We start from the raw sequence: 22,586 nt of genomic DNA, 5'->3' as shown, positions 1-22,586 counted from the left end.
TGGACCTCATTAAAATTTAAAAGTTCTTCTCTGTGAAAAATTTGTTTAGCAGAAAACAGGAAACAAGAAAACTTGTTAAAAAGACAAGTTACAAAGAGAAAATGTGTTGCATGTCCAACAAAGGGCTAGTATCTAGAATATATTAAAATAACTCTTGAAACTCAGTTATAAAAAGATTAAAAATACACAATCCAACTAGAAGTATTATAGTATATAGCGTTTGGGGATTGGTGTTTTTCAATGAGCATCATTCCCTGGAGATTTGTCTAAGTTGTTGGACAAATGGGACATTTGTCCCAATGGGACTTCCCTGGGGGTCCAATAAGCTAGACTCTGAGCCAGGGGCACTGGTTCAATCCCTGGTCAGGGAACTAGATCTCACATGCTGCAATGAAGATTCAGAGCAGCCAAAATAAATAAAAATTTAAATTAAAAAGTATGAGCAAAAATATAGAGACAGTTCACCAAAGAGAACAGATGGTAAATAAGTACATGAAAAGTAGTTCAACAGTATCAGTTCTTAGGGAAATGCAAACTAAGACCACAGTGAAACAGCACTGCTCACCCCTCTGAATGGCTAGAATAAAAAACAGTGATAACACCAAATGCTAGCAAGAAAGAGGCAAAAGCAAAGAACTGATACAACATCGCTGGTGGGAATGCAAGATGGCACCAGCACTCTGGGAAAACAGTTTGGCAGTTTCTTACAGAATTAAATATACAACTACCATTCAAGGCAGTGTTTGTATTTTATTTCAAAGAAATGAAAACTTATATTCATGGTAAAACATGTACAAACTTAGCAACTTTATTTGTAGTAGCCAAAAGCAACTCGGATAACCTTTAAGATGTGAATGGTTAAACAAACTGTATATCCATCAGTTCAGTTCAGTTGTCCCTCAGTCGTGTCTAACTCTTTGCAACCCCATGAACCGCAACACGCCAGGCCTCCCTGTCTATCACCAACACCCGGAGTTCACCCACACTCATGTCCATTGAGTCGGTGATGCCATCCAACCATTTCATCCTCTGTCATCCCCTTCTCCTCCTGCCCCCAATCCCTCCCAGCATCAGAGTCTTCTCCAATGAGTCAACTCTTCGCATGAGGTGGCCAAAGTATTGGAGTTTCAGCTTCAACATCAGTCCTTCCAATGAACACCCAGGACTGATCTCCTGTAGGACCATGGACTAATACTCTGTGATAAAAGGAAGAGGCTATTAAGACACCCAACAACTTGGACAAATCTCCAGGGAATGATGCTCATTGAAAAACACCAATCCCCAAATGCTATATACTATAATACTTCAGATAGCATTCAAAATGACAAAGTGGTATAGACAGAGATTATTGATTACCAGGAGACAAGGGTGTGGATGGGCGTGGGTGTGGCTATGGAAGGGCAACAAGTAAGATATTTGTGGTGATGGATAGAAATATTCTGCATCTTTTAAAAATATGTTTATTTGGCTGCTTTGGTTGAGGCACATGGGCTCTCTAGTTGTGGCGAGCAGGCTAGGTTGCTCCGTGGCACATGGAATCTTAGTTCCCTGACCAGGAATTGAACCAGCATCGCCTGCATTACAAGGTGGATTTTAAACCACTGGACCACCAGGGAAGTCCCTATTCTGCTTCTTGACTGTATCAGTATCCTGGTTGTGATAGTGTACCATAGCTTGGCAAAATTTTACCACTGGTGGAAACTGGATAAAGTACACATGGATATCCCATGGGATTGCTCCATATTACTTATGACTATGCATAAAACTATTTAAAAATAAGAAATTTTTAAAATTTTGCAAAAAATTATTTTAGAAAAAAAATTTTTACTACACCACCTGGCATGTGGGATCTTAGTTCCCTGACTAGAGATCGAACCTGCACCCCCCTGCAGTGGAAATGCAGAGTCTTAACCACTGGACTGCCTGGGAAGCCCCTAAAAAATTATTTTTAGAAAATTACAGCCTCTCCTCTGTGTAGGGTCATCAAAGCCACCTGGGAACTGTTCGGAGAAGTTGCTTCATTGACTTCCTTTGTTATGTACATATGAAGCTTCTGGGCCTCTCTGGCACTTTTTTTTTCTTTTTTTTCCTGGTTCTCTTGATTGGCTCTTCTCAAGTTTTGTATGCAGAGAAATGGGAGACAACTTGCCTAAGGAGTTCCAAGGCAGTTTTGGTAGGGAAGGTGCTAGTAACCTAACCCCTACTGTCTGTTGTAACTGTAGACCAAAGTCTGCAGACTGCAGAGAACTCTATGGCCTCTGAAGTCCACCAGGAGCCAGAGAGACTGAGGCAGGAAGGACCTGGGAGGCCAGGTGGGCTGCCCTGAGGAGGCTGGCAGAAGTGTGGGCCTGAGGCAGTGGACAAGCTTAGTTCTCTGTCGGTCTGGGCAGGCCTGCCTTCAACAGCAACACCGACTCACATTTGTAATAACTTGAGATGGAGAAGCCTCTAGAGGACGATAATGGAGTTTCCAGTAATAAGGGCAAGTGAAAGCTGGAAAAACTAATTTGAAAAATCAAAGAGATATCATGGTATTTGCACCTCACACTCATAGAAAAGATCCTGTTTGTTTCAAAAGAGGCTGAAATTGGACCTATGAGGGACAGTCTCCATTTAGCACAGTCCTGAGGTCAACATCTCTTGAAATTGCAAGACAATTTTAAACAGTCTCAACACAGAAGCCTCCCTTTTGTCTTCAGGTGTTGCCTCTATCTGTTACTCTTTCTCTCTCTCCATCTTATTCAGAATTCCAGGTAGAGTGGATTCAGAAGCAGTCAAGGCTCCAAACAGTCTTGGAGTGATCAAAATCTATCACGGACCAGAATCTGGCATGCCTGCCACCCCAACCAGTTACCTTAGGTCTGTGAGTTTGGAGCAGTTAGAGAAGCTCTCATAGACTCCAGGTAGCTGTGTTCTAGATGAATGAAGCATATAGGATGTATTTGATCTTTAGGAGACAGAAAACCTCTCTGAATGGTAAGAGCATGGTGGTTCCCTGTAAGGTGAAAGCTGCCAATCTCTCAAACATCGTGGGACTAGACTAGAATAAACATATAGCCAGGAATGTCCCTGGGGCCCAGATCAGGGAAGTTAGGAACCATCAGAGAGGAGGAGTTCCTTTGGCTGGGCTAATAGTAAAATCATAAATAGTAAAAATAGTAAAAAATAGATTAACAGGAGAAAAACATTTTAATTCATGTGTATGCAGGTCTCATGGTCCTGGAACCAATCTACCACTGATACAGATGGACGACTATACACACACACACACTTGGAGTCCCTGTAATTCCAGCCTCCAGCACTGCCCACTTCCTCTCACACTGCCTAGTTATTATAGGGCTACCCCTGGCCCCCAAGATGCCCACCACTCCCCTCCCACCTCCATTCACCCAGCCCCTGGGCTCTCACCCCATTATCTTTGTGTCACCCTCCTCATCTTGGGTATATCTAGGGTTTAGGCTGGGTACCTGCAGTCCTTCTCACCAAACACACCTTGTGTGCTTGAGAAACTGCAACACTTTCCTCTTCACTTAATGTCTCAAAAGGAAGGTAACGCAAAGCCAGCAAGATATCAGGCATTGCTCAGTTTCCATGGAGAAAATCATCCACACACAAGTCACTCCCTCATTTTGTCCCCTACCCCCACCTTCCCTGCCCCAGCATTTTCAGGAAAGCCCAGTGGGCCCTCTGTCTTGCTCTGTAGGACCCTGGCATCCTCCAGACTCCTTCCCAGACTTGCCCCCTGCACGGTGGCTCTACCAGACATTCATGTCCACGCCAGCCCCTTGGCCTCTGGGGCAGAGCAGCCAAGGCTCAGTCTTGAAATCAAAGAGAATCTGTAAGGGATTATTAATGTGTGCAATAACCACCGCTTCTATTTTCGTTAGAACACACGCGCTCAAGAGTGAAGAAGCTGTCCCTGTGGATAGCTTTCCCCGACAAGCATACTGTCTCCATCTCGTTTCTGAGATTAAAACGGCCTTTTTATTGGAAAAGGAGTGATTCCAGGAGAGGCTTTCTGCCTCCAGCACCACTGATATCCAAAAGGTCCCCGTTACCCCACATCTGACCCTCTTAGACTTTGGAAGGAGCAGAGAGCTCAAGGGCTGGCCACCTGCTGGTGAAGTCCTGAGCCACGGGCCTGTATTCTGGGCACCCGGGGCCACACAACCTCCCTGGATCTTGCTCAGAGCCTGGTAAACAGTAGGCACTCGCTGAAGAATGAGTGTTTAGATTTATCTGACTTGTGTCCAGTCCATCCCTGCATTGTCATCCCCACTCAGGTCCCTCAGCAACTGCCTTCTAAGTGGTTCCCCCCCAAATAAATGACTACTGTCTTGTGGAGGGTCTATTATTGATACAAGGGAAGTTGTTCATTGTCTTGATCATGAGGGTGGCCTGGGGGAGGAAAAGTTATGCTAACCCTCTCAGGATTCCCAGACGGGGTCTAAAATGTTAACTGACAGAGGAGAAAAGCATACAGATTTATGTAATATACATGTTAAGTGATATGGAAGGCTTCATAAGGAAATGAAGACCTGAAGAAACAGTTCTAGCTGAGTACTGTTATGCTAGGTTTGTTGAAGAGTGGACAGTCATGGAGGAATATGATCAGTCCCGCATAGTATACGGACTAAGTATAATAACTGGGGAAACTCAGCAGGCCCTACGTGTTAGGATTCTTCTCAGCACTCCGCTGTCCTCGGAAATGAGGATGCTCCTTTCCTGTAGGACAGGGAGCACACCCCTCACCTGAGGATTTAAGATCTGTTTCAGGGCAGAAGGGTGCCTATGCTGTTTTCTCCAACTCTTTCAGCTTAAAATGTCTAGCATGCCAAGGTGCCATACTTTAACATAGTGTGTCCTGTTCTGTTTTGTTGTGTTTTTTGTTTGTTTGTTTTTTGTTTTTGTCCTCTCATTAAATTCTGTTTTGATGGGTCACAAAATTGCATGGCAAATTTTTTGTCAAGCTGTTTCTATTAAAAAGTTCCAATATTAAAACTATTAACTTAAAACTGCCCCCCACACACCCTGAAAAACCACCCGCAAAGCATTCTCCTGTCCTTCTGAAGGTCTGGCGAAGCACTGTTCGCATTAACCAGGCTTTTACTGTTAAGCTCTAACAGCAATTGAGGCTAACACTTTTGAGACCTTTCCTCCACCACTGATCAAACCTGAGATGGACAGTTTGGGAGATAAGACCCATTTAGCCTTCTGAGCTTTCTGGGAAGGCTTGATGAGAGCTTCAGATGGGGATACATAGGACGTTTATCAATTTAAACACTTTAAATAAATGTAGATTATTGCATGTCAGTTTTACCTCAGGAAGGCTGTTAATAAAAAAGAACGTTGTTGTTTTTTTTTTTAAAGAAGTGTTTTTTAGGGGGAATTTCCTGGCGGTCCAGTGGTTAGGATTCCTCACTTCCAAGGGAACTAAAATCCCATACGCTGTACAGCATGGTCAAAAAAAAAGGTGGGGGTGGTTTGCATTCGTTAGCCCCCCTCAAAGGAGCCAAGCACCTTGATTATACCCATTAAATATTGTTCCTCAACCCCCATTGTAGTTTTCCTACCTTTTGGTATTAAATATTTTTACTTTTATGAGCATAGTAAACAGTATATATTTTCTCTTTATGTTTTACTTGACTTGATGAAATTTGCCAACTTTAATGAGGAAGTATGATTTTCAAAAAGTTAATGAGTCCCATGCAAATAAAAAAATGAGCTGTGTCAAACTTTAACTGTTTATGAGGTAACCAGCAAGACAGTAATGCTAGTTCACAGAGCGTTGGGGAGGGTGAGGTCTCTGTAGTGGCAAAAAAAGAAAGAGTATTTACAGAAGTTTGCTAACTTAGATACAAAACTGACATATCTGACATTAGCCCAACATTACCCTAAAAGGAAAGATAGCAATAATCCCTATTTTCAAGTTTTATAACATTTTTCCTAACAGAGCTTTGGTCCCCTAAAGGTTATTTCTTTTTTATTTATTTTAAAATTTTGTTGGTCCACCTCCAAACTTTGAAACTGTTGGCTCTGGATAATCTTTTTTTTTTTTTAAATATAAGTGGTAATTCAAGAAAACTTAAATTGTTTACAAGAGGCATTTCCCACTCATTCAATATGAAAATAGCTATAATATAACTATGAAAACAATGTACCTTTTCATAATTTTGATAGCCACCTTCTTGGGATAGAGAGAGAGTAATGAGAAAATGGCTTCTGCTTTTAACAGCTGAGTGTTTTCAAGAAGCAGCTTTCTAATCTTCATCTTGAATTGAGACCTCCAAACTCAGCTTATCCTTCTCAGGCAGCTCCTACTGGCTTGGACTATTGCCCCGGAATTGTGTGGGAAGGGATTTACTGGCAAAATCCTAGAGGAATGGGACCCCAGAGGCCGGGGATGGGGTAAGATTTGGGGAGTTAGAGGGGGAAAAGGGTCCAGAAAGGAAGGTGGGATTTGCTGTATTGTAATTCTGCAGAAGTCCAGGCTGAAAGTCCAAGACTGCTTCACTGAGGTCCTTAAGAGGGCAGAAGAAAATTTTTTTACTGAACCTTAGAAGCATGGAGCTTTCAAAGCAGTCAATTAGGCTTATGGAATTTAAAAGTAAAGTGTTTCATGTAAGGCTCTTGTCCTTCTTAGATAACTGAGGCTAGGGAGTAAAAAGTCTTAGCAGCCCTTCCTTTGCCTTCAAGACTTTATGTGTCCAAGTAGGTGGTGTCAATGATGTAGTCTCCTAGATCAATGTTTTATCCCTCCCGGAGGGCACATGTGCAGGTGTCCGGAGCCTTCTGAAGATAATGCTTCTATCCGTAACAGCGTCTCGTGGTAGAGTTTCAGACACTACATCAGGCCAGTAGTGCTGATATTACTAAATAGGGCAGTGAATAGCCTACCGCTATTTCTACACTGTCTAATATGGCCACTCACCACGTACTGAGCACTTGAAATATGGCTAGTCCAAAATCAATTGTGCTTTACGTGTAAAATATGCATTAAACTTGAAAGACTTACTGAGAGGAAAAAAATAAAAGCATGTGAAATATCTCCAAAATATTTTTTATACTGATCACACGTTGAAATATTTTAGATACGTTGAGTTTAAAATGTTATTAAAAATAAATTCCCATGCTTCCTTTTACTTTTTAAAAAGTGTCCACCGGAAAAATTTAAAATCTACCTGTGGCTTCGATCACATTTCTCCTGGACAGAGCTGACCTATGCTCTGCCTTCCCATCCAGTTCCAGAGAGACAGCAGCTCCCAGCTGTCATCCCTCCCACCTCTCTAGACAGGAGTTCGATTTTAAATTGCAGCTCCTTTGTTCTGGTGCTCATTCATGGGATAGATGGCTCTTGTCGGCAGGTAGTAGTTAGTCTATTCATGGTCCCTGGAAGAAACGATGCAGGAGTGCTGTGCAGGACTGGGGAATCGGGAGACTTGCAGTTTAGCCCCAGTGTTGCTGCTGATGGGGAGCCGAGTATGCCACCCTGAAATCTGCTGCTGCTGCTGCTCAGTCGCTTCAGTCGTGTCTGAAATATGCTACTTTGGCATAAAGATTGTTTGAACTCATGGCATTTAAGAAGAACTAGATACGAGAAAAGCTCTGCCCTCCCCCTATTTGCCTAAAAGCAGGACGTGAAGTTGTAGAGATGTTCCCCTCCCATCTCTACTAGGAAGAACAGACGTTAGCCATGGGGGTAACTCTAGACCTTTATCGTCCCAGAGGTGGCACCGGAGGAACTGACAGAACAGACTTTCCTAACAAGCCCTTGTCTTCTATTAGTTCCCTCATATATTTACCTTCCTCAAATTTTCCATGCCTAGACACTCAGAGTCTTTTTCCTCTGCCTGTCACTTCTCTATAAATTTATTATTCCTTGGTTATGAGGCAACATAAGCCCAGTTCTAACCACGCTTTGAGTTACTCATCATTGTGGTTTCTCTCAAGTGATGTGTTAATAAACTGCTCATTTCCTCTTGTGACTCTATCTTTTGTCAGTCTAATTTGCAAGACCACAAAACAATGAGCCTAAGATGGGTAGAAGAAAAAGAGAATATTTCCTCCCTGACATCACTGACTTCCTGTGGGACCAGGGCAAATCCCTAAACCCCTCAGGGCCCTCCCTTCCACACTTCCTGAATGACCCAGCCTGAGTGAGATCAACGTGAAGGCCCCCCTCCAGCTCTATTCGCTTGAGGATGTAAGAAGAGAAAGGGGCTTTTATTACACTGTTATTGTTCGGTGCACCTGCGTGCTCTGTCATTCAGTGGGGTCCAACTCTCTGCGACCCTATGGACTGTAGCCTACCAGGCTCCTTTGTCCATGGGATTGTCCCGGCAAGGATACTGGAGTGGGTAGGCATTTCCTCCTCCAGGGGATCTTCCCAACCCAGGGATCGAACCCTTGTCTCCTGTATCTCCTGAGTTGGCAGGTGGATTCTTTCCTACTGAGCCACCAGCTTTGGTGACGTTGTAGCTTTTGTTTAGAAGAGCAACCACAGCAGGTGCACCAGGCCGGACCCTCTCACCCTGGTCCGGAGTTGTGGCTGCTGCTAACTCTGCTCCATTTCATCTGGGAAAGTAGTTGCTGCCACCGTGTTTTTGTCCATATCATTCCTTCTCTGTCTATCAGTGCTAATGCACCCAGCTTATATTTAGTGCCTAACATGTGCCAGGCACTGGGATACAAAGATAAGAACACTTAGGGCTGCTTGAGCACTCATCTATCCATAGGTATGACCACTGACAGACAACTGTAATCCAAGGTGGGCAATTTAGTGAGTGATCTGTGCTTGGGTAATACTGTGGAGAGACAAAAGATGGGCTTGGGACAGGAAGATTTCCTGAAAGAAGGACCACCTGTGCTGTGTCTTGTGGAGTAGGTGGGAGTCAGCCAGCTAAAGAGATGTGGGAAAAGGAAGGCATTCCAGGGGGTGGCAACTGTATGAGCAAAACAAGGAGACAAGGCTCATCTTGGTGTGGGACAGGATTATAAATCATTTAGTCGTTAGACCTTAAAATTCAGTAGGGAGAGAGGAAGCAGGAAAGGCAGGCAGGTGACTCCGCCCCAGGGCAGCATTAAGAACTCCTTAGGGTATTAAGTCCCTTTCCTGGTTCATTTTCCTGCCTTCCTCCCTTCCATTTTCCTGGCTTAGTAAAAATTCTAATTCCTGTTTGCAGCCTCTTTTGGACTCCAGCTTCTGTCCTCTTGCCAAATACCACTCCCACCCCCTCATGTCATCAGGGGTGATTCACCTGTAGGCTCCTGCATGCTGAAAGCCTCTGCAGTGAGCCAGGAAATGAGTTCTGAGTGTCTGGGAACAGTCCTCTACTTTGAGATTGGGAGCAGGGAACATCCATTTTGTGTTGGTGTCTCCGTTTGTTCCTTGTTGCTTCCTCTGGACTTGTAGGTTGTTGCAGCAAATCCCAGCTGCTCTGTAGTGAAATCAAAATAATTAGAATTTTTTACAGGAATTACAAAATTTCTGTAAATATATGTGCCTTTAGAAGATTGGTTATCGTGAAGATGTTTTTGACTGCCTTTTGTAGCCCATTTTCTTCCCCAGCAGGACCCAGGTATAATTTTAGGTAAAAGTAGAAAGGAAATTATGATGCTATAGTCATCATCTAGTTTTAGTAATATACCTACTTCAGAGAATCTCAGTCTCTCTGAAGCACTCCCTGGGTACAAAGAGCAGTCATTGAATTCTGGAGTGTTTGGGCAGGATCCTAACAGGAGTTTCTCAGGCCTGGGACCCGTTCCCCTGCTTTGAGAAGTGGAGCTGTGGACAGATCTGCTGCTGCTGAAAGTGTAAGACATATGGGTACAACTAGCATGATCACTTAGACATTATTAGTCCGGGGTCATTCCGTTTTCTGTAGCAACTCCCTTCTGTCTCCTCTTACCTGAGGAACTGTTGTGGCCACTGCCTAGGCCTCAGTATGTCCAGAAACCATAAAACCATCACAGTTCCCAGAAACAGACTGGTGTTTTTCCCCTCTGGTGGTTTCCTGTAGCAGCAAAGGAAAGGACCCAACAGCCATTCTCAATGCCCATTCATGGACCTGCAGTTTTCTTGTAATATTATCATTATTATTTCTTTTGCTCAGGAGAAAGGAAAGGGGCCTGTTACATACAGTTGGCCCTCTGTCTTTGTGGGTTCCACATCCACGGATTCAACCAACTGGAATCAAAAATATTCGAGGAAAGATAATTTCAGAAATTTCTAAAAAGCAAAACTTGAATTTGCTGCATGCCAGCAACTATTCACATAACACTTGTATTAGCTATTATAAGTAATCAAGAGATGAGTTAAAGGATAAGGGAGGACCTGGGTTAAGTCCTGTAGGAGAGGGAAATAATTTTTTCTCTACCCTCCTAGGTTCTGTAGCTAGAGCCCTGGAAATCAAACTGACAAAAGAAAATTTAACAAGAGAAAAACAAAGTTGATTCTCTTGTTGTGGAACATGGGATCTAGGGCCCTTGGGCTCCATACTTATGATGCACAGACTTAGTCGCTCCATGACATATGGGATCTTCCTGGACCAGAGATCAAACCCGTGTCCCCTGCACTGGCTGGCAGATTCTTAACCAGCAGACCACAAGAGAAGCCCCTTATATCACATCTTAATAAAGAACAATAAATTTGTAGAGAAGTGATTAGACAAAAGAAAAGGAGTTTAGGCTTTTCAGGGTGGCAAATTGTGGGAAGGTAAATATATGGGAGAAAGCTAATAGCAGATGAAGGTAAGGTTTGGTAAGGTTTGTTTCAGAGATTCCTCTTAATGCCATCCCTGTCCTGCTAAGAGTCTAGAGTTGTCTTTGGTGATTAAGAGTCCAAGAGTTTTCTTTCTCTTTCCTGGCATTGAGGAGGGAGACACCTTTACAAACAAAAATTAATATCATGCTCTCAGCCAGGTGGGGAAGGGAAAATGGCTTTTTTTTTTCATTTGCTGTTTTGTAATTGTCTTTAGCACGAAGTGATCCTTATGTGAAAGTGGTGTGTTTTCGGTGGCATATTCCAGTCCCCTTCATTGCTAACTCCATCAGCTAAGTGACCTTCATCAGTTTACCCAGCTTCTCAAAGCCTCAGAGAGGCTTACAAAATAGATTCAATAAGAGTATGTTCTGTATATTATCATATGTGAAATAGCTCGCCAGTCCAGGTCGATACATAAGACAGGGTGCTCAGGGCTGGTGCACTGGGATGACTCTGAGGGATGGGATGGGGAGGGAGGTGGGAGGGAGGGTCAGGATGGAGAACACATGTACACCCATGGCGGATTCATGTGAATATATGGCAAAACCACCACAATATTGTAAAGTAATTAGCCTCCAATTAAAATGAATTAAAAAAAGAGTATGTTCTTCTTCATAGAGCTGTGATGAGGATTAAATGAAATATTGCACATAAATCTTTTTTTTAATATGCAAGTATTTGTTTTAATTACTCCTAATTGAAGGTTTCTATTTTTGGAGAATAGCAAGACATTTTATTATTCACTTTTTCCATTCCTTTTTTTGTTTACTGAAATATAGTTGATTTACACTGTTGTGTTACAGGTGTACAGCAAAGTATTCAGCTATATATATATATATGATTGTATTTCAGATTATTTTCCACTATAGGTTATCACAAGAATATTCTTTCCATTCTTTAAATGCTTCCACTGGTTTTGGCAAATTCACTTTCTTTTTTTCCCCCCACACTGTGCCACTTGCAGGATCTTAGTTCCTTGACCAGGGATTGAACTTGGGCCCTCAGCAGTGAAAGCACAGAGTCCTAACCACTGAACAGTCAGGGAATTCCCAGCAAGTTCACATTATCCTCATGACTGTATTTCAGAGTAATCCCAGGTATGTTGGTGGATTCATCATCAACCCACTGTGTGTCTTTCTATAATACTGAAGAGTAGCACTCTGCAACCTGCATAAACAGGGCAAAGGTGGAGGGGTCTCTGGGCAGCTTCTTCCAAGTGGCTGGAGCCTTGCATTAGGCAGGTTGAAGTCTAAATATGTGTCCAATCTCATGGGTTAAAGTCTTACAGGATTGTAGCAGCAAAACATCACTCCAGGAGAGTAATAGTTATCAAAAAACAAAAAGCCCCTTGGAAAGTATTTTCTGCAGCTTCTTCACTTTGCTTTCACAGCGATGTAAAATCACTGCCATACCTGGCACAGCTTGCCCATACCAGCTGTCAAAGAGGCCTGTCCAAAGACAAAACGCTAAGAGCCTCTTGGATAAAGATCGACCACTTACTCTCACAACACAGAAGGCATCTTCAGGTTCCTTCTCTTCTAAGAACTTCAGGATGTGTCCTGCATGACTGGTGGGTTTTCTGTGTCCTTATTGCACTAAAGGAACACTCTGTTACAGAGATAAGAACCGGTTCTAGGAGTTTTACTATCTAGCCATTGCAAAGTGCTTCAAAGTAGCCCTTGCGTCATTGAATATCTTCTTCACTGATAATTCTGGTGTTTCCCAAGAGATCCATTGCACTGTGTAACCATACTGCATTTCTCAGAAGAAGGTGTCTTTCTGTAAGGATTACTGAAAAAGTGTTCAAAGTCTTGGGGAGCCCTGAGATGGGAGGTGACCCAATCTGATGCAAATGCAAAGTAATGGATCCAAAAAGACCATTGTCTGCCTGGAAGTCTTCCATCAAATGCCGTTATGTCTCATACTGTGACACAAGCGCTGGGCGCTTTGAGTTGAGAGCTGTTCTTAGTGTCTGTTAAGAGCACTGTCCTGCTTGCCTCTTTGGGGAGGAAGATTCCCATTGAAGTTCTCACCTTTCTAGGACAGGCATGTCTGGGCCTAAGAAAATACTGTCTGGGCTGTCTTCACCCAATAATAGTTTGTTATTCTGAGAGGAAAGGATGACCCAGAAGTTAAAAACATGGCTTTCGGAGCCACGTTGCCTGGCTTTGAATCTCATCTCTGTTACTGTGTGACCCTGGACAGATTACTTAATCTCTCTGGTCCTCAGTTTCTTCATATATAAAATAGAAAATATATTTCATAGGGTGCTGAGTTTTTCCAATTTTTTTTGATGTTTATTTCATTTTTATTACTTATTTGGCTGCTGTGGGTTTTGTGGCACACAGGATCTTCCATCTTCATTGTGGCATGAAAAAAAATCTTTAGCTGTGGCATGAGGGATCTAGTTCCCCCAACCAGGGATTTAACCCAGGCTCCCTGTATTGGGAACGCAGAGCCTTAGCCACTGGACCACCAAGGAAGTCCCAGTGCTGAGTTAATTTTTTAAATGAATGTATGTACAGCACTTCAAATGAAACCTGGAGTACAGGGAGGTTTATGTGTTAGCCAGTCACATCATCCAGGACGCAGGAAAGAGCCCTCAGCATAAGCCCTCAGCAGTGACAAGTAGACCATTTCTTTCTGGTTGAGATCAGTGGATGGGACAAAGCCCCCTGTTATGAGTCAGGATTCCTAAGTGTGTTCCCACCAGACCTGCAGGCTGTGACCTTGAGCCGTGGTCCTTTTCTCCTTGATCCTATTTCCCCTTTTGTAAATTGTGGGGGTTGGACGTGGGGCAGGTCTCAGAGTTGGGGTCCTCATAGTGAATGACTGGGACAGAAGCGGAGACGTGAACTAAAATGACAAAGCAGAAATCCAGGATGACCTTTTAGGGCTCCCGAAGGTAGACCAGTGAGCAGGAATACTGCTCGCCTGTGGGGAACGGCGGCATGCTCAGGTGAGGGACCTAGTTTCTGCTTGGGTTGGGCGAGATGGGAAACCTCAACCTGCCCCACCACCTCCCGCCCTGGACTCCTTGGCAGCATGCAGCAGTGTGGCACTGACAGCTCCTTTTCCTTACTCTGGCAGTCTAGTTTACTGCCGAAGTGTAAAGTGTTCATGCTGAGAAAAGCCTGGAAAGTTTCAGTAAATGCTTCCCAGGGGTTTATCTGTGCCAGGAACTGGAATTCAGGGAGAAAATGAACTGCCTTCTCCTCCTGGGAAGTGATGCTGGCAGCAGCAGGACACGATGCCGAGAGGATATGATGCCTGAGAGGACTGTGCAGAGTTCCTAGGGAGGTTCCTTAAGGGAGAGACCTGGGGAAGAGCCAACTGAGGGCCATACATCGCGGCTGTGGCCCCTGGGAGAACAGTCTTCTGAGACCTCATTTCCATGCTGACTTGGAGGATGCAGGAGATAAGAGGGAGGTCTCGGCTGCCTCTGAAGAGGTTAACCTGCCAGTTGCACCAGGAAGAGGCAAAGATTAAAGGTCAGGGAGAGCCTTCTTTGCTGGTGACCCCTTGGGGAAGTGTCTTTGGCCTGGTCTTCCTAGGAGTCACCCTGTGGAATGAAATCCAGTTCACTACTTTTACAGATGCCAAGGACAGGGCCAGGTGCTGGAAATAAAACCCAAACTAAAATGCAGCTCCTTAGGGATTTCCTTTGCAATCCAGTGGTTAAGACATATAACAAGAGCAAACGAACAAAGACAGGAACACTGGAACCAGGGTAAAACTTTTTCCTACAAAGTACCCCCAGCTTCCTCTATTGGCAAACATTAACATTGTAATTGCAACAATAGGGATTAAAGGGTCTGATCCATTATCGAGAGCAGATCATGAAAGGTTGATTTAGCTCTGAGAGGCAATAAATTGATAACTAGCACAACAGTCAAGAACTTTAAAACAGCTATTATGAATATGTTCAAGGATGGAATGGAAGAGACAAACACAGTAAATAAACAAATGGATAATCTTAGCAGAGAAATGGAAACTATAGAAAAGAACCAAGCAGAATTAGACATCAAGATGGGCATTAGCTAACTGGTTTTTTGATGAAGGATCCAAAGAAATTCAATAAGGAAAGGAAAATTTTCAACAAACTGTACTGAAAAAACTGGGTAAACATATGAGATTGTTTATGATCCTAAACAAAAGGTTAAGAAACAAAGCTTCTAGAAGAAAGCATTGAAGAAAATCTTCATGATCTTAAGCTAAGCAAATATTTCTTAGACTGGACTCAGAAAGCAGTAACCATAAAGACTGAGAAATCAAAATGTAAAACTCCTGTTCATCAAAAGACACTATTAAGAAAATGAACAGGCAAGTCATGGGCTAGGATATGTCTAGATCCCAGTCTATATTTGTAACTCATATTCTGCAAAGAGTTTGTATATATATTATATAAAAATTCACACATCAATTTCAAAACACAATTAAATTCATACACCAATTAAAAAGCACAATAAAAAGAATAGTGAAAAGACTTGAGCAGACACTTCACAGAGAAAGATATACAAATGGCCAATAAGCACATGAAAAGGTAAATTGCATCATTAGTCATTAAAGAAATGCAAATTGAAACTAAATGACATATACTGTTTCATAGTCACTAGAATGACTCAAAAGACTGGCAGTAACTGTTGGCAAAGACATAAAGCAATCAGAATTCTCATAACTGCTTATGGGAATGTAAAATGATAAAACCAATTTGGTAAACAGTTTGGAAGTTTCTTTTAAAGTTGGATATATACCTACTCTATGATCTAATATTTCTACTCCTAGAGATTTACCCAAGATAAATGAAACTTTTTATCCAGACCTGTGTCCAATTGTTCATGGCTACCTTATTCCTACTAGCCAAAATCTGGAAACAACCAGTTAGCCTCCAACAGGTAAATAGATTTAAAAGATTGTAGTATATCCATAAAATGGAATACTGCTCAACATTGAAAAGGAACAAAATGTTAATTCAAGGAACAGAGAAGTCTCAGAAACATTATACTGTACAGAAGAGTACAGACAGCATGATTCCATTTCTATGAAATTCCAGAAGAGGCAAAACTAAGCCAATGATTGAAATCAAATGGGTGATTACCTAGAAGGGTGGTCATAGGTTGACCACAAAGGGGCAGGGAATAACTTTCTAGGTTGACGGGAAATTTCTATACCTTCATTAAGGTGGTGATGGCATGGGATTATGCATTTGACAAAACTCAGTGAGCTGTATATCTTATCTTTTATATTTGTTTATTTGGCTGCACCAGGTCTTAGTTGCAGCACGTGGAATCTTTGATCTTCCTTGTGGCATGCAAGATCTTTAATAGTGGCATACAGAAACTTTAGTTGCAACATGTGGGATCTAGTTCCCTGGCCACGGATCAAACCCAGGCCCCCTGCATTGGGAGTCTTAGCCACTGGACCAACCAGGGAGATCCCTCAATGAGCTAGATACTTAAAATGTTCATTTTATTTGTAAATTATACTTGAACAAACTTGGTTTTATAAAGGGATTTATTGAGCATGTACTAGATGCCTGGTTTGTGAACTGTGAAGAAAGAATGAACATAAAATAAGTTTTATAGAAAGAGAGGAACAAAGAGGAAGTAGTTAAAAATATACAAGAGAGGGGATAAGAAACAAGGTATTTAAGAAGATGAGAAAGGAGGGACACTTAGAGCCCAGTTGGCTGTGGTCAGCGTGGTAGACACTGAGACAAGAAAAGAGGAGGACAGTGGAAGGAAGAGCTGCTGAGAAACAGGTAGGACCGTCAGACCATGGTGCCAGCTGAGCCTGATAGACTTGAATCTCTGATCGCCCCAAGGATAGAATTTCTCCAGCATTGCTTGGTGAACTAGTGCAGGGGCGGGGAGTGGGTACACATTATGGGGTGTTCAAAAGCATGTGTCATGGATGGGAAAAATAATAGGAGTTGGAGGCACTGACAACTACCAACACACAGGAGTTAAGCTGGGAGGGAAAGGAAGTGCAGCCAGGAGGGGAGCAGAGGGAGAAAGTGGAAGGCTTGTGGGACAAGCGGAACAGGTAAGAGTGCTAGAAGCAGCAGGTCTCGATCCTGCTGAGTCTGCAATTGATGATGGTCTGGTCTACTCCTCTCTCTCCTGGGCTTCTCCAGCGACCTGGTGGTAAAGAATCTGCCGGCAGTGCAGGAGACATGGGTTCAATCCCTGGGTCAGGAAGATCTCCTGAAGGAGGAAATGGCAGTATTTTTGCCTGGAAAATCCCATGGACAGTGGGGCCTGGCAGGCTATAGTCTATAGGGTCGCAAAGAGTCGGACATAACTGAGTGACTAGGCACGCCTACACCTCTTTCTCCTACAGACACGAAACCTGGATTTCTTTGGTACTCTTTTTTTCAGTGAATTCCTCGCATTTATTGAAAACCTACTGTATAGTAATCCAAATTGTCATGAAGCGAAAGTTTTGTGCAGATTTTCTCCACCTAATAGATATATTCTCCTGAGGCTGTATTCATACAGAGCTCTGTGTGCCCACCTCAGCAGCGTACTTCATACTGCAATTTAAAAAAAATTGTTTTATTTACTTATGTATTTATTTATTTGTCTGCATCGGGCCTTAGCTGCAGCCTGTGGGATCTTCAGTTGCATCATGTGGGATCTAGTTCCCTGACCAGGGATCAAACTTTGGACCCCCTGAATTGGGAGCGCAGAGTCTTAGCTACCAGACCACTAGGGAGGTCCACCTCACACTGCCCTTTTAAATCGAGAACACAGCTACCCAGTCTTAACACGTTCACACCCTCTAGCCAGCAATTTCACGTCTAAGAATTTATTCTTACTGCTGCACCTGGACATGCACAGGCTATTTGTTTTAATGCCATTTACAATCATAGGAGGAATCGTTAAATGAACAATAGCACTTCCATGCAATGAAATACCATTGTATCCATTACAAGAAAAAGAAAGTTCTTTCTGTATCAATATGAACTGGTTTCAAAGTGTTTAAAGGGAAAATGAAAATAAGATACCAAACAGTATTTTGTTTTACCATTTGTGTAAAAACAAAAGCACATGGACTCCTAGAAACTGGACACTAGTCACTCCTGGGGCAGTTGTGTAGCTTAGGGATAGGAGAAGGACTGACTTTATACTCCACATCCTTTGTACCTTTATAATTTTGTGTTAGTCTACCTTTACAGTTCTGAGAGTAAGAGAGTTTGAGAAATGGAAAGAGAGGCGGGGGAGTGGGGGCAGCAGTGAGAGAGAGTATAAATGAATTATTAGTGTCTGGAAAACCTCAGACACTGGGAAACCTCAACCTAAGAATGAAGCCCTGAGAAGCACCTTCAGGACTGTACCCCCCAGGGTCCCTCCATCGTCACTGGACTTTTCAAGCACCTATCCAGCTCCAAACAGCTGCATCTCAGAGGGCCACTCTCGCACTCTGGAATTGGGATCCACCACTTATCTCCGTCCAAACACCTCTCCTTTACTCAGCTTCCTGGCAACCTCACTTGCCCAGAGCTCAGCTAAGAAGCAAAACATTTTTAAAAATGACTCTCAAGTATCATCATACATGTCACTAAAGCTCATGCATTTGTTTGATCCTAACTCAGAGCCCATTTCCCTTTGTGAGGACCTTTCAGGTCCCTGGAGTTGGTATGAGTATTATTTCTTAATTAATTAATTAGGCTGTGGCAGGTTTTAGTTATGGCATGTGGGATCTAGCTCCCTGGTCAGGGAATCAAACCAGGTCCCCTGCATTGGGAGCTCGAAGTCTTAGCCACTGAACCACCAGGGAAATCCTGAGTGTTATTTTAAACTGAAAGCATTTTAGGGGCTTCCCTGGTGGTGCAGTAGATGAGACTCCACCTGCCAATGCAGGGGACGCGGGTTTGAGCCCTGGCTTGGGAAAATTCCACTTGCCTCAGAGCAACTAAGCCCACGTGCCGAAACTACTGCAGCCCCTGCAGCTAGAGTGTGTGCTCTGCAACAAGAGAGGCCCCCGCAGTGAGAAGCCCACACACCACAGTGAAGAGCAGCCTCCACTAGAGAAAGTCTGCACACAGCAGTGAAGACCCAGCACAGCCAAAATAAATAACTAATAAAGAAATAAACTGAACACACTTGAGACACAGCAGGTATAGAGAGAAGCCTTTTGGAGTTTCCCTTATCTGACTACAAGGTAAAACCTTAGAAAGTGAAGGTGCCGTAAATCCCTTCTTCCAGGAATCTTTGCTTCCAACAGAAAACCAATCACTGGATGAGAAATTATATAAACTAACATTATATCACAAACGTTCATACCTTCCATTTGTTTCCCTGAAAGTCACTTTGTCTTCCCTAAAAAAAGGCTCATTTGTCCTTCCCATACAAGCCCTTTCTCCCCTTCCCTTTCCCCTGTTAAGCTGGTATGGAAAGTCCTGTTTCTAGATGTGCAGTGAGCCATTTCATCTGAATGCTCCCACATGCATATGAATCAAATTTGTGTATTTTTCCTCCAGTGATCTCTTCTATTATCAGTTAGCCCCTGATCACTGGACCTAAACTAGTAGAGGAAGAGTTTTCTCTCCTTGCTGAGTTTTTTTTTAATACTTATTTTTATTTATTTGGCTCCACCAGATCTTAGCTGTGGCACACAGGATCTCTGGTCCTCACTGCAGGATCTCTTAGTTGCAGCATGTGGACTCTTAGCTGTGACGTATGGGATCTAGCTCCCTGACCAGCAATCGGACCCAGGCTCCCTTCATTGAGAGCGTGGAGTCTTAGGCACTGGACCACCAGGAAGTCCTTACTTTGCTGAGTTTTAACTGAGCTTGGTTAACAGGCCCATAGGAAAAAAGAGACACCAAATTATAAGAAGAGAAGAATGTTATTTCATGCAGAAACCTTCCTTCAGTTTCACTAAGTGATAGATGACAACCTAACTGTTGCAGGGAAGACAGAAACATCTATTTAAAACAAACAATAATAACCTCAAAGAAGTGCAGGTTATTTGCCACTTTGCATGTCCTGATGTCATGAGGGCATCTGGAATTAGCCCACAGCCCAGCCACTGGTATCTGTAATCATGGCCCATGTTTTAACACAAAGAGCTAAATTCTCTTCGGGGCTTTCTGATGGAGGAAAGAGAGCAGAGCCTGTCAGGGAGATTTCTATACAAACCTTTTAAAACTGTCTGAGGGTTAAAGGGATAAACCCCATCACTTCAACATCTTGGCTTTTACAGAACGACTCACTCCCCTAAGGTTTCACTCCAGTGCAGCGGGAGGGAGAAGGGGAAGGTTTGTTCAGTGCTTAGACGATTACAAAATCACAGAATTCAAATAGACAAAGGAACATCAACAGCAGCTTGCCTCCATGGGCTCTTGAACGAGCCCAGCAAGGGAGGAGTCTGTCCTGCCCAAAAGGCAGCAGGGCTCAAAACCAGGGTCCAGATTCTTGCTCTGCAAAAACCTCTAGATAAACACAGTCACTTGATTCTCTAAGCCTCTGCTTTGTCTTCTTTACAATGGGAATAACAACCTCTAAGCTCTTGGTGTTACCAAATCATTGTGATTATTTAATTCGGTTCAACTTATTCTAACAAATATTTACAGAGAATCTACCGTGTGCCCTGCCTGGCACCAGGTAATCCCTGTAGGGAGAACGGAAAAATGAATAAAACATAGTTTTTTACTTCAAAGAGCTTGTCATCTGGCAGGACCAAATTAACTACCAGATGGTGTGAGATAATAGAAAATGTCTGTTGGTCTCTGTTCCTGGTTCTTGACACAGAGCTCCTGAAACCCTTGTAATTTCCTGGAGGATAGCAGTGAATTGTATTCTAAAGAGGAGACTCTGGGTGCGCTCCTACAAGGCTCCTGGCTGGAAGGACCAAACCATAATTAGAAGCTTGGGATTTTCAGCCCTGCCACCGCTTCCTCTTGAAAAGAGAAAAAGGCTGAAAATGGAGTTATTGATGGATCATTCTGAAGTGATGAAACCTCCATAAAAATCCCAACTGTATGGGACTTGGAGGACTTCCAGGCTGGTGAGCAGGTGGAGATTTGGGGAAAGAGGGCACGGAGGCTCTACAGCTTCTCCCTGTGTCTTGCCCTATACATCTTCCATCTCTCTGTTCCTGAGCTATTGTCCTTCATTATATACCAGTAATCTAGTAAGTAAAACATTTCTCTGAGTTATGTAAGTCTGAGTTAGCAAATTAATGAAAATCAAGGAGAGGGTCATGGGAACCTCTGATAAGCCAGTCAGAAGTACAGGTAACAACCTGAGCTAGTGACTGACACTGAAGTCCAAGGAGGGAGTCACTGGGCCCTTCAGCCTATAGCCCATCAGTCAGAAGCACAGGCAATAATCTGGGGGCGGGGGTGAAGAGTGGAGGGAGCAGTCTTGCGGGACTGAGCCTCAGCCTACGGGATCTGAGGCCGTCTCCAGGTAGATAATTTCAGGACTGAGTTGAATTGTAGGACACACAGCTGGTGTCTCAAGAATTGCTTGTTAGTGTGGGAAGACCCCCCTGTCCCACACACATACATTGAAAATCGGGTCTTAGAACGTACTTTAGATGGGAAAGTGCCTTAGAGAGGAAACCCTCCTCTACAAAAGTTAAGTGTCAGTGCTTTTTCTGGAAGCTTGGAGTTTGTGGTGACACTCTTACTAACGGAGCTGCTGCTGCTGCTGCTGCTGCATTGCTTCAGTTGTGTCTGACTCTGTTTGACCCCATAGACAGCAGCCCACCGGGCTCCCCCGTCCCTGGGATTCTCCAGGCAAGAGTACTGGAGTGGGGTGCCATTGCCTTCTCCAACTAAAGGAGCAGCATGGCTTAAAACCCCGGTTTGGCAAACAAAGTCCTGGGAGCAGCACCCTGTCCAAGACCCACCATCCAAGAATCCATCTTTCTTGTAACCTTTCCAAGAAAAAGATGCAGTTCCACCCTCCAAACCAAGAGACCCCTTGATCCTCCTGATCTAGCCTCTTAAAGCGTCCAGAATCAGCCCCCTGGCACAACTGGAGTCCTGCTCACAAGTTGCTCTGCTGGGAGCCAGCATGGGAGATCCCACCCATGACAAGGTCATGCGAAGGAGACCTGATAAGCAAGGCTTCAGGACTCGAGGGACTCCCTGGGCTGATCCCACCCATGACAAGGTCATGCAGAAGAGACCTGCTCGAGCATCTACCCTAAAACCAGAATCTGTCTGTCTTACTATTTTATGTCTTTCACCAACTCCTCTGACATTAACAGGAGAAATCCCCGACCACCCTTCTCTGGAGAAAATCAACTTAGGGCTCTAGCTAATAAGTCTCCTGGACATGAAAGGAATATTTCAATTCAAACCCTCTCTGTTGCCATTCTAGCTTGCTTGGCAGGTTTATCTAGACTCTTGTAGCTACACATATGATTATTCACAGCCTCCCAACTGTGAGAGGCAGGGGAAGCCTAAAAATATAGAGCCTTTCAAAGAATTAAAAGCTATTAGAGTAGTGCTGGTGTAGGATTTCACTGTTGAGCCAATGCTTGCTGCTAAGTTCCCCTATCTCTTATCCACTGTGCACCTGAGAGTGCATTAGTTAACATATTTGGAATGTAAGAAAAACAAGAAATAGCCTTGGAATTAACCATATCAGACCTTTGAGCTAATTGGTTCTTTCTTTGTTGTAACTCACTGCACCTTTGCTCTGTGAGAATGTGACTTTGTTTAGCACTTTCTGAGGCTGACATAGATTGGAAATATAAAGAAAAAACACTTCAAGGGAAAATAAGTTTTCTGGTTGAGCAGCCTTTATCAAAAGAGGGTTATAAAATGACCACAAGCCTCCAAGGCCAGAAGATAATGTACACA

General features: G+C 43.4%; 1 protein-coding gene and 1 pseudogene across 2 annotated transcripts in view; one reads left to right on the top strand and one right to left on the bottom strand.

Annotated features, from left to right (window-relative positions):
• MSH6 (mutS homolog 6) overlaps nucleotides 1-22,586 on the top strand; it is a 103,362-nt gene that overhangs the window by 4,831 nt on the left and 75,945 nt on the right. The gene's annotated exons all lie outside the window — the stretch shown is intronic.
• Nucleotides 11,880-13,884, bottom strand: LOC121819162 (archaemetzincin-2-like; annotated as a pseudogene).

This window comes from Ovis aries, chromosome 3, assembly GCF_016772045.2.
Source record: "Ovis aries strain OAR_USU_Benz2616 breed Rambouillet chromosome 3, ARS-UI_Ramb_v3.0, whole genome shotgun sequence".
NCBI lineage: Eukaryota > Metazoa > Chordata > Mammalia > Artiodactyla > Bovidae > Ovis > Ovis aries.
This window is presented reverse-complemented; position numbering and strand designations above follow the sequence as displayed.